The sequence below is a fragment of the Penaeus monodon genome, unplaced genomic scaffold (genome assembly GCF_015228065.2).
Source record: "Penaeus monodon isolate SGIC_2016 unplaced genomic scaffold, NSTDA_Pmon_1 PmonScaffold_10302, whole genome shotgun sequence".
NCBI classification, from domain to species: domain Eukaryota; kingdom Metazoa; phylum Arthropoda; class Malacostraca; order Decapoda; family Penaeidae; genus Penaeus; species Penaeus monodon.
In genome coordinates this window covers 1-12525 of record NW_023638941.1, presented here as the reverse complement: position 1 = coordinate 12525, position 12525 = coordinate 1, and the positions used below count along the sequence as shown (strand labels likewise).

The following is a 12525-nucleotide window of genomic DNA, read 5'->3' as shown; positions in this document are numbered from 1 at the left end:
GGGGAAAAAATTTTTTGTGGTTGAACACCATCTAATGTTTGCAGTCTGGGGACAGCTCGTTGATGGTTGCAGTATCTACAACCCTGGGACCTTTTTCAGAAAACTGTCTGTCCGTTGTAGAAATTATAAAATTGGAAAAAGCGGACTTACATTGAATATTAATTCATCTGCCTAGTGGGAAAATTATTTTTTTTCCGATAGCTGCTGCTGAACGAGTTTATCGAATTTTACTTCCCATGGGTAAAATAGGCAGCTATCCATGGGCATTCACATACAGTATATGAATTATTTTTGTGAAACCAATATATATGTGTATGTAATTTTTTTACAAAGATTATTGTGTGGGTGTTATTTAAATTTTTTAAAGAAAAAATTTCTAAGAAATTTACCATAAACTGAGCATTACTAATTCTTTATACATTTTGAATACTGGTTAGTTATTCCATTTTTTATTTTAGTCCCTGAGGTATTAAAATTTTATTGTCCGCATATGATTATTAGACATTAAAAATGAGTAGTTACCCTTTTAATTTTAGTCGCCTTAAACAAGTAATATTCTTCACTCTCTTAATTTCCATGGGTCCCCTAAAGCATAAAAAACATTCAAATAAAATATTACAATTCCAATGTTACTTTGAAAACAGAAATTTGAAAATTTCAGCATACTGAACATCTTATGGCTTTACAACGGCGCAAGTATTTAAAAAAGTTTTACGTATGGTGCGGTAAATCTTAAGGATGAATTCAGATTTTTTTTCCCCTTAAGGTGAGCGGAACCCCCATATTTTCCCAAATATACTCCTCCCCATGTGTTTTTTTCACACGCCGCACAATGTCTTAAAAGGTTAAAGTCAGCTCTGCGTTATTGTGTAAAAGCAGGTTCTTCGGGCCCATACCGGGGGCAATGTTCACAGAAGCAGTGATAAAAAACATGTCTGGTTTTTCATATGTGAACTTGTTCTACGCCACCTGTTCTTTCCTACGATGGGGACTTGCAAAGCCTCTGGAAAAAAAAAAACTAGCAAATCACCCTAGACTCCAGAATACCCTGCATTTCCCTATTCATGTTAAGGATGTTTGGGATACCCTCGAGAGTTTCTGGAAAGGACTGTCAAACGGTTTTCTTATGAGGAGAAGAGAAAAGGGTAAGTAGGGGAAGATGTGGTGAATCTTTAGTTTGCCAGGTGCGACGGGTAAAATGAAAAGGATGAGTAGGCACAAGGGAAGTGACAGAGTGGGAATATTGGATTAAGAATGGCAAAAAGAATTTTTCTGGGGTAGGGGGAAGAGATAATAGGGGAGATGCTGAGATATCTTGAGAAGATGGGAAAGTAGCGGTGCGAAGGACAGTGTTTGAAAAGGTAGTGAGAAAAAAAACTCGTCGACTTGCTTCCTGCCATGCTTCACGTAGAGAGAGGCCTAGTTTGAATCTAAGAAAATTTCTTCCTCAGACGAGCTTATAGGCAGGTCAGCTCCTATAAAATATATTATATGAACCACCACAGTGCCACACGTGCGTGGACTATGCAGAGCAATTAAAACGGCCATGTTCGGATTGTGCACATAGAGGGGTAAAGGGCTTTCGAGCGACAGTGTTGGGAGCGTAGCCCAAAACCCTACCCAAAGGAGGTCAGTTTTCGGGAGCTAATCTTGGCAGGGTGTTTGGGGTAGGACTTGCGGTGGCCTCTGGAAGAACAGTATAGCACTGTACTGCCCCTGCATCATAGTCAACGAGGTAGGCAAGCAAGTCGCTTTTATCGTCTGACTAATCCTTGCCGTAGACAGGGCAATCAGCTGGGGAAAATGGAAACAGTTCCGCAACAAGTAGTAAGGAGGAGTGAGGCTGGGGAGGAATAGGTTTACCAGTGAGGTCAGTCAGGGTAGATAGTGCACAAGCTTAGAAATCAGAGTAACTATTACAAGACGTGAACAATGAATGGCTGGGGAAAGGAACTTTGCCTACTTTTTTTAAGAGACATTGTTGGAAGAGAAGGGTATTGTCAGAGTAAGGGGCTGTAGGGGGATCACAAAGAATCGATCCCACTTAGCAGGGCTAAATGGAGTATGCAAAAGGTTTGCAGAGGGGGGTGCACTAGAAGGACGGGTGTGAGGAGGAGGAGTGGGCGGATTGAAGTAGTACTATGGGGAGGGGACAATAAGGTGAAAGTAAAAAAAGGGGAAAGTCATGATAAATTGGCCGGGGGAATGGGTGTAGGATATTGGGAGAGGGGAAGGAATTATTCTGAAGGTTTAGTAAAGACTTGGGTGAATGTTCGGGAAAAAGTATTAGTTGACAGCAAGCATCGAGGAAGGGGGATTTGTACAGTGGTGGAGCCGTGATCATAGGAGAAAACAGGGGTCGGGAAACCAAAGAAATCAAATTTTGGGAGGCAAATTGTGAAGGGGAAACTTTAAAGCCCCCACTAAGAATATAAAATCTTCTTTTTGGCCCCTGATGACCGAAAAGTGTGGGGGGAAAAGGAATGGTCAACCCCTCGAGTCCCCATGAAGGGGAAGAGTAAACGATTTATAAAAAGGGACTAACCCATGGCCCTGAGGCCATTCTGAACTTCAAAAGCCCGCCTTCCTTTTTCGCACAGCATTTACACCTTAGGATGGGGGGCAGAAGGGGTTGGAGAAAAGAAAAAAAAAAGGAAAAAGAAGAAAAAAAAATTAGTAAAACGGGCCGCCGAAGGGCCCAAAGGGAAGGATTTCCCCAATATTGGTTCAAAAACCCCCGGGCACCACTTTTGTTATAGAAGGGACCAAAGATATGCGGTGTTTTTATCCCGGCCCAGCTGTTCACGTGGCTTATCCTTTTTTAAAGGACGGAAAAAAAAATCGAGTTTGACCTTCGATATTCTTTGCCCCCCGCCAATCAAAAAAAAAAATTTAAAATAAAATTCCCAAATTACTACATTAATTACAAATTGGTGTCTTAATATACATTTGTACATCTTTCTTACTTATTTTGCTTGAAATATGAATATTTTAAGTACTTTTTTTTCTAATGCAACATATTGGAATCATTGGCGAAAAGTTCGAGCATGGATCTTCCTTTGAAGTCTCTTTTTCCCCCCTTTTACAATGAGGGGAATTATGGAATAACTAAACTACAAGAACAGGGGCTGAAAAGGATGAAATTTTTAAATATTAGAGACATCTACAACGGGAATATAAATTTTACACACATTTCGGGTTTTCCCTGTCAAATACAGTGAACCACAATGTGGTGGTTGTTTCCTTTTCTTTTTTTTAAGTGCTTTAAACCCAAATGTAAAAGGGGAAAAAAAATAGCGAGATAGGCAGAAGTGTTGTTTTCCCTCGAGTGCGCTATGTTTGTATGCCCGGGGCCCGGCGGGTTTTCCCTGGTAATGCTTTCGTATCAGGGGCCAGAATGGGGTTTATCAGCTGCCCGCTTACACTCACTAGAAAAAACTTAGAAATTTTTAACAAATAAAAAAAAAAATGATAATGAAATAAACACCTATAAGATAAAATTATGTTGCCTATTTATCCCTTTTTACTTGCATATATCATTTAGTGCAGGAGTAGGTGTATGAGAAAAAACCTTGTCGACCTGCTTTCTGTTGCCCAGTACAGTGAGGCCAATTTTTGACTCCGAGTTGCCAACCCATTAATCTTGTGGGGGGGGAACCCCACTACAATTGGCACAGCGTTTGTGATCTGCCCAGATTGGGCACATGGAGCGGCAGTGTTTGGCAAGACGCCCAAAAATTTTTGACATTGATGGGGAAGGGTTTGATACGGCGGAAGATCAGGACACTCCCCCAATATGAACTCGATGAGGGGGGTCATGTCTCCGAAAGAAATTTGAAATAGGGGGGGGACTTACGGTGGGTTCTGGGGAGGATGGTGTAACTTTGTACATATCATTGTCCGCGAGTAGGTTCCAAAATCTGCCCAAATCCTTTTGGCAGGGCTTTTTGTCGGGGAGTGGAGGGGTTTCCAGTAAAAAGTATTGAGGAAGGGATAGGCGGGGGCAGGAAGGGGGTTTGTCCTGAAGTCATTGGGATTGGTGAGCTTTAGCTTGGATTCGGGTCCCAACTGGAAAAGGCGGGAGCGATGGGGAGTGGGGAAGGAAAACTTTGCCTACTTTTTTTTAAGCTTTTTTGATTGAGGTTTTTACAGAGAAAGATGTGTCGAGGGGGTCAAAAAAAAATCAATCCATTGGCTGGGTAAAGATTTGTAAGGTGGACGGGTTTTGGGGAAAAGGAGTGGCGTCGAGTGAAGTATACTGGTAGTGCTGCGGAATAATAAAAGGCTGCAGTGTAGTACTAAGAGAGGAGTGGGTAATGGATGAAGTAAAAGCCAGATTCCCTAGCGTTTATAACGGGTAAATGGGGGCCCTTTCACCCTTTAAAACCCCTTAGGAAGGGGTGAAGGGTTAATGGTTAAGGGTTTTAAAAGCAAGATAAATGGCAAGACATCAAAGGGTCATGTAGCACTTATTAAGTTGGGGAAAGGGTGGTTGAGTTAGTGTTTAGTTGTCTAACGGGCAAAGGAATTGGTGGGGAAAAGGGGTAAGGGTGGGTATGGAAAGGATTAGATTAGATGAGATATGTATGCTTTTGGGGAAAGGGTTGTTGAAGAAAAAGTGTGGGATTCTGAAAGGGATGTCTGATAGGTTGGGAGGGGTGAAGGGGGGATAGGTGGGGAAAGCAGAGGATGAGTTTTTTCCCAAAGGGGGCACGGCAGTAGGTTGGGTTTGGGAAATTGTCTGGGGGTGGATGGACTTTATGAGAGTTAATGGTTACATAAGGGTTCACGTGGTAAGGAGGGAGGGGAAGGGATGAGGGGATGGTGGGGGGGTTAATGGGGCGGTGTTGGGGTCGGGGGGGGATGGGCTTGTTGGGAGGGGGTGGGAGTAGGGGGGTAGGGGGAATTCGTTAGGAGGAGGATGGTTCACATTTACGGGGGAGTAGGAAGGGCAGGAGTTGAAAGATTTGGAGGTTATCATTTTTTCATTAGGTATCTTGAATATTTTCAATGGTTTTTCTTCTGATTTGGATCGGGAGTTTTGGGGGATAAAAAGGGTTTTTTGTGGGGGGGGGGGGAAAAGAGGATGGGTCTCAAGCATAGGACAAAAAGGGAAGGTGGAGGTGATTGTGTGGTAGGGGGGAAAAGGGGGGGGAACGTTTTTTTTGCTGTTTCGGGTAGTGCGAGGAGGGAGAGGGGGAAAGGGGTGGGATTGTAGTGGGGATTAAGTATCTGTAGTGAGTTGGAGTGTTGGATTTTTGGATGGGAAAAGAGTTTGCTGGGGAAGGTAGGAGGTGAAGAGGGAGGGTGGGGTTTGGAGAATTGTAGAATGAGCAAATTACGGAGAAGGGGTAAGGGAGAAACCCCGTCGACGTGTCCTTGTTGGTTCAGTAGTGTGATAAGTTTGAATCTGAGAGTTTCACCTCAGACTAAATTTTTTTGGTGGGGCAACCCCCATAAAATAATTTTGGGGGCCGCCACAGTTGGCACATGTCGTGATTGGGGGAGGAGTTCGACGGAAAGGCCCCGGTTGGGCCATAGTGGGCATTTGGCTGTGGAAAAGGCAATGTTTGGCTGGGGTCCCAGGACGCCAACAATTTTGGCACGCGGGAGGAGGTTGGGATGGACGAAACAGGAGGGATTCTCCTCCTATTTTGACGTTTTTAAAAGGGAAGGCATGCCTGGAAGTATTTTGGCTATGTTAGGGGGTTTTTTTCGATGACCTCTGAGGGGAAAGGGTAGATTTTACTGATTGCATCATAGTTGAGACAGGCAAGGATCTTCTCCACAATCTGACCCAATTTTTGTTTATAGATTGGGCAATTTGCGGGGAATTGAAACTGTTCCCGGGGCAAATTGTGGGTTGGATGGGGTTCTGCAAGGATGGGGTTCCAATAGGTCGTTAGTTTTGTTAATGCTATAGCTTGGTTTTTGGATGTTCTGGACAAGACGGGAGCGGTCGGGTCGGGCCCACGGAAAAAACTTTACCTTTTTTTTTTGGAGACATTGTTGGGAAAAGAAAGGGGGGTTTTCAGAGTAGGGGGCTGTGGGAGGGATCACGAAAAAAAGGTCCCTTTGGGTGCGTGAAGAGGGTTTCAAAATTTTTGTAGAGAAGCGGTAGTCGAAAGGGCGGGGCGTGAAGAAGAGGGGTGGGGTTTTAAAGGGAGTGTTATGGGGAGGTGGGATAAGGCGTAAATATTAATAAGGGGGGGGGTGGGTTTAGTTGGGGGGTTTGGGGGGGTAGAGGGTTGAAGTTGAGATTGCTGGGAGAGGGAAATTTCCTTAAGGGTTGATTATTGGTACTGTACTGTAGGGATTGAGGGGGTAGTTATTTAGTGTTCGGAGCCGTGGTCAAAGGGGGGGCCTGGGCAGGGAATCTTTTGGGTTTTCATCGTTGGGGTATTTAAAAGGGGCAAGCCTCATTGCCCCCCAATAGTGGGGAAAGTTTTTCATTACTGGCCCTGGTAAGCGGGTTTTGTTGGGGATAAAAAACAGTCCCCCCCTCAGGGGCCCCTTGAGGGGTAAGGGCTGATAACTAAATCAGGGGAATCCGTGCCCCTGGCTCCCCAGGCAGTTCAGGGTGGCACAAATCGCCTTTACCTTTCGCACGGCTCCACACCCTTTGGGGGTGGATAGCAGAAGGGTTTGGAAAAAACGAAAAGTGGGGGAAAGGAAAATAAAAAACCATGCAAAATTAGTTGAGTCGAGGGGTGAGTCCCAAAGGGTTTGGGGGTTCCCCATCATTGGGTCCCAGTCTCCGCCTCCAAAACCCCCCCCCGAAAAAACGGGCAAGGGAAAATTGGGGGGGGGGAAGTGGTGAAAGAAGTTTAAAAGGGGAGGTAAACTTTGAAATTATACATACTAGAAGGGGGGATACGATAGTGAAAAGGTTTAGAATGTGTACAGATAGGGTATGGTAGGTTGCACTTTAAAAATTTTTTTTCCATGTCAACATCTAAGATCATTATCACAGTATTTTAAGTACGCTATAGGGGGGGTTTAGGGGGTGAAAACCCTCTAGTATAAACACTAATTCTACAAGGAAAAAAACAAAAAATAAATTTTTAAAAAAATTAAACATTCCCAAAATGGTTTTTTTTAATCTTTAAATACTATAAATTTTTTTGCAATCTTTTAATTAAATACTGAAGCTTGGTTCGATTTGAAGAAGAAAGTTTGTTAACTCATTTTGATATAATGTAGACAATGTTAGCTACCATCAAGCCTTCCTCACTTTAGATGTATCCCGTATTTATTAAATTAAAATATTCCTATATATTTTTTACATTCTACAATCAGGCTTTTTTCATGTCAGAAGTGCACAACCCCTGCCTTTTTTTGGTTTTAGTAAAACAACCTAATTCCACCCGACCTTTTATTATATTTAATAAGTTGGAATCAGGGATCTTGGGTGTAATGCGGTCCATCTTCATGTTCTTCCTCTTGGGGGGGGGAAGGAAGGGGAACTTGATCTTAGAGTTGTGGTACTGGACGATGGCTGGTCTGCGGAACTTGCTGCTTGCCACCCTTTCCACACGCATAATCTAAGGGAATAAACAGTCTCTTGAGTCTCAAATCTAGTTCCCATAATAAAAAAAAAGTGCACAGCGGGTTTTCATCCGAGCATTAGAATAAATTCATTCAATATAGAATCAGAATGAAAGTATTGCACAGATACAATAAAAATAGGTCTTAAAATGCACTTGTACAACCTGCACAGAGTGGGCACGGCCGGGTGACGGGAAAACCCCTGTCACGGTAGCACTGGGTAACAGCGCCCCGATACTGTCAGATCCCGGTATTTCCCCGTACATGTTGTGGGTTCCCAGAACGGAGTCATAACGAAGCCAGATGCCAAAGTTCTTGGGTAACATTGGGGTGCGTTCAGTGACCTGAGAAATTAATGCAGTAAAATTTTATATAAAAGAAAGTTTATAATTACTAAATGACATACCAATTTTCAAAATGGTTTTACATAATATAATATTATATATTTTATTTTTTATTTATTTTATTTTTTTGTGGGGTAACCATTTCCATATGCTCTGAGGTTTGTAGATGCCAAAACTCACCTGTGTGATTGATACAATCTCACCGCTGGCCTTCTTATCTTCTTAAGCTTGAGAGGGAAGTACCAGAAACGACTTGGCAGTTACAAAAATCAGGAGCAAAGATTCGCATCTTGTAAAGCTGGGTTTGGGGACGAGCTCTGATGGGAGCTTGCGCCCAATCACGCTATACCCCTTCAACTGTAAAGAAAAAATTTCCATTAATATGTGAAAGCTTTTAATTATCTTCGACAAAAAATCTAAATTTATGAATCCATAAACCCCATTCATTCATAAGATGCATAAAAAATAAAATAAAAATAAAAAAAAAATTTTGGCCCAAAGAGGAAAATTCACCATACCAGCAAAAGATCTTATCCACACCAAAGTCTGTGAATCAAGACAAATTAAATGAACAAGCTCACATTTTGTATCTGCCTCAGTCTATAAAATCAATTCATGGGAAAAATTACTGAATACTTTATACATTATACTGTGCTACATTACGCTATACTCCTATCAAGCAGGAATCGCTACAGGTGTGCGAGTAAAATCAAAATTTATTATAGTAAGCAGGTAAATCTTAAAATATACTCCTGATACTCATTCATATAATTTGTATTTAAAATTAATGCTACATTACAAAAAAGTTGTACATGTCAGAGAATGAAAAATCTATTACAAACAGAGAATGAAAAATCTATTACAAACAGAGAAAGAAAAATCTATTACAAAACTGCAAATTAATGTTTTTGGAAAGGCCAAAGTTTAAGTTTTGTTCTGGAAGAAAAAAAAAAAAGTTCAGTGAAAGGTAGGGTGAAGTTACGCTGAACAGGGGATGACATACCTTTTTAGGTCCAGGTCCCTCATTGCTTGGCTACCAAGCCAAAATCCCATATTAGGCTTACTTTAGTGACCCCCTTTGGGGGTTGGGGTTGTAAGCATGGCCCACCAAATACTTCTGTGTTTTTTCAGTTTCACCTTGCCTCCTCTTTACAATGCTATTAGCCCTTTCTCTGGAGACAAGTTTTCCCATCTGCTTCTTGCCAAAGGGCTGTCATTTATTTGTTGAGCAGACTCCAAAGACACCTCAGGGAATTTATACAGAGATGTAACATATAATTTTTTGTATTTTATTCACCTTCCTACAACTGGTACAGGCGAGTAGGGAATTTTTTTTTTATTATTCACCTTCCTACAACTGGTACAAGCGAGTAGGAACAAGTTTCGGTATATAGACATATCTTTCCTAATGAGAGACCTTTCCCTGGAATAGCTCAAGATGGCACACTTCACCCTTGTGAATCTGCTGAAATCCTGCAAATGAGCCCATTTCCCAAAGACCCCCCCGAGTCAATCTTCCCCCAAATGTGTTGTGTATTCTTGTGTTCCTCTTAATCCATTATATGGCAGCCAAAATTTTCCCCCTTGGCCCATACTTTTCATACTACATAGACATCACTCAATTAACCAATGGATTATCTTAATTTTGGTACATGTGCAAATTCTGGATATAAAGACTATTTGAGTAATGCAGCTAGTTTACCAATTTGCCTTGGCTGTAGGACCAATTAATTTCAGCTACTTATTGTGCACCAAAAACATGAGAGAACAGCAGTATGGTTGGAAGATGTAGAATGGCAGTAAAATGCTGGTAGAAAATATACCATTGACATGGCCCTTTTTTCAATATATCAACACCAGCTTTTAAAACTGACATTTTATAACTTGTATTCTTGTTCAAATTAAAAGTTCTCATTAACATGGTGTAATTACATGCACGAGAGTTTAGGAAAAAAAGGGCATCAATTTTTATGGTGGACCATAATCAAGGACTTTTGGTGGTATATATGTCTGTAGATTTTTTAGAGATTGATTGAATACCTGTAAGTGTTTGAAAGATGGTGCATCAGCCCACAGTCTTCCATTGTATGTCTACTGAGGTCATTAGCCATATTTCTGCATTTTTATATATTTCTGTTCTATATCAATTTTATCTTAGACTCACTTTGTAATTTCCCCGATATATGCAATAAGGAAAAAGATCATGGAAAGCACTGCTCAGTCAAAATTCATCCAGTGCTCTTATCATGAGGTGAAAACAATGTATTCCGGGGGTGTAGGGTGGCAGAGCACACCATCCTTCTGTTCATCAAGTCAGAGCAACTAAAGAATGAACAAATTTTGTGCAGTCAAGTTAGGGCCAGTCTTTGGCAAGTGTGTCCATACTATCAGGAATTAAAGACCATGCCCTTTTCATATTACGACTAGGATCTAATGTGAAGACTTCATTCAGGGATACTGCCAAGGCAAGTTGTTTTCTGCAAGGCACGGGGAGGTAAGGCTTGATATCCTGCCAATCATTGTCCAGGTATATCCCTTCATATCTATTACTATTGATCTTTACTTTATGGATACAGTTGCAGTAACTTTGTAGAATAGATTTTGTGACAGTTGGGGGCCAGTCTCGGGCGAGTACATCTCCATTGTAAAGATATACCCTAATAGTTTTTTTGTTGAACAGCTTAGTTGTTTCCCCCCCTTTATATGAGTGTCCTTTGATTTTACACATCTTGATAGTCATAAATCATAAATAAATATTTACCCAATAAAAATATGAACCTAGCTAAAAGGTCTTTCTTTATATATATATAACACATTCATTCTCTCTGGAGAGAATAGAAAGTATACCTTGCAAAATCCAGTAATATTGGTATTTGTTACTGAAAGCGATGCTCCTCCAGAGTTGAAGTTATCATGCAAACCCAAAACCTAACCTTTCCTAACTTCTTTTTATTCCAAGATGCGGAAAGCCTTGGGTACCCCATCTTTGTAAGCACTTCGTGCCAACTTACAAAAGATGTGACTTTAAGAACTCTAGCTGTGCGAGGATGTTGTGGACTTGACGCCAATATTTGTCATCTCGCAAAATATGAGGTCCTGTGTTATTTATGATTTTCTTGCGCTTTAATAGATGGCAGTGGTATTTCCCTTTATCTCTGTGCGTTACTCTCAATAACATTTATAGTTTACAAGTAGACACATCCATAAGAGAAAGTCCAACACAAACTAAGCCATGAACCCTCACATTAAAAGCACAAATTACCACGAATTACCATGAAGACTTATCACCCCCAGCAATAAAAAAAAAAAAAAATCTTAAACGAGTCTGACTTATAGATTAAGGATAACCATAGTAGGTTTTCAGTGCCAGCCTGGCAGTTTCAACTAGGTTTCATAAAATCTTTTAATAATACTTGACTTCGTCATAATCGCACAATTAATTATAAAAGCACTTTGCCATTTTGCTGCAAAACACCTAAAATGTCCATACAATCTAACTGAAACGGATGGTTCCGACCTCCGTGGAATCTCGCATTTACCGAATGATCCCAATTTTCATCGGTAAATATCCACGAGTTCAATTATCATCCGTCCTTAAATTTCACATGAGATGGTAACTTATTGTTTCCAATTGTATATTCGCACACTAACAGCGGCATAACCAGCTTCATGTAATCCATGAAATCAAGTATCATAACCATTCCGAACACGTTACTCCGAATACCACGAACACTCAACTTTCTTTTCAAAACATGTTTTTTTCCTTTATATTTCACAAATTCCTACAAAAGCACGACGCATACATTATATTCCTCTCTTCCATCGTCATAGCGACTCAAAATCACCAGAGAAGCCTATAATCGGCGTCAACATCGAGAACATACCGTGCCTGACGCCTTCATGTTTACGGTGTGGCGGCGAAGAGGGATGAGGAACGTTCTTGCTGTCCGATCTCGACTACGTGAATCCTGGGGCGAGAATACACTTCTTATAAAGGTATAAAACAATGGTTTGAATTTGTTATCCATCTATATTTTGGGCTCTGAATTCAATTACTTACTTTTAATGTATGCCTTTTAGAATTTTATTGCTTTCATATAGGTTAAACATTATGTAAGATTCGTGTTAGATTATGATTTATTCCCTTGCATGCTTTGTCGATAAAATTGTGATTTTACATATGATACATAGATAACTTTGTGCTCCGTTTGCATTACAACAATAAATAATAATGAAACAGACACTTATTGGTATGAGGTAAAATCATGATAATTCAACTTTTTAATTACTGGAACATACACAAAGAAAACCTTCCTCGTCAATGGTAAACTACGGATAGTTGAGAAACGTTTCGAAATTACATAGGACTATAATTGCTTATACTCTGCGGAAATTAACTTTTGGGGATATTTATTCTTGTTGTGATAATTCATAAGTATAAGAAATTTGGAGTCGAAAACTGAGGATACCTCGGCGCAGACAATCATATAATGTAGAAAGGAACAAATAAAAAGTTACTTTGGAGAGCGATATAGGAAAAGCTTCGCGATCAGGTCTGTGACAAAAAAAAAAAAAAAAAAAAAAAAAAAAAAAAAAAAAAATAAAATATATATATATATATATAATATATATC

General features: G+C 40.5%; 1 long non-coding RNA gene and 1 pseudogene across 1 annotated transcript; both read right to left on the bottom strand.

Moving 5' to 3' along the window:
* Positions 1-3097: 3097 nt before the first annotated feature.
* LOC119568633 lies at positions 3098-11794 on the bottom strand (annotated as a pseudogene).
* LOC119568632 lies at positions 8977-11765 on the bottom strand. The gene is made up of 3 exons (XR_005228099.1): positions 11696-11765; positions 10619-10620; positions 8977-9137 (listed from the first exon to the last, which is right to left on the bottom strand). It is a non-coding gene; the product is annotated as an uncharacterized LOC119568632 (long non-coding RNA).
* Positions 11795-12525: the final 731 nt, after the last annotated feature.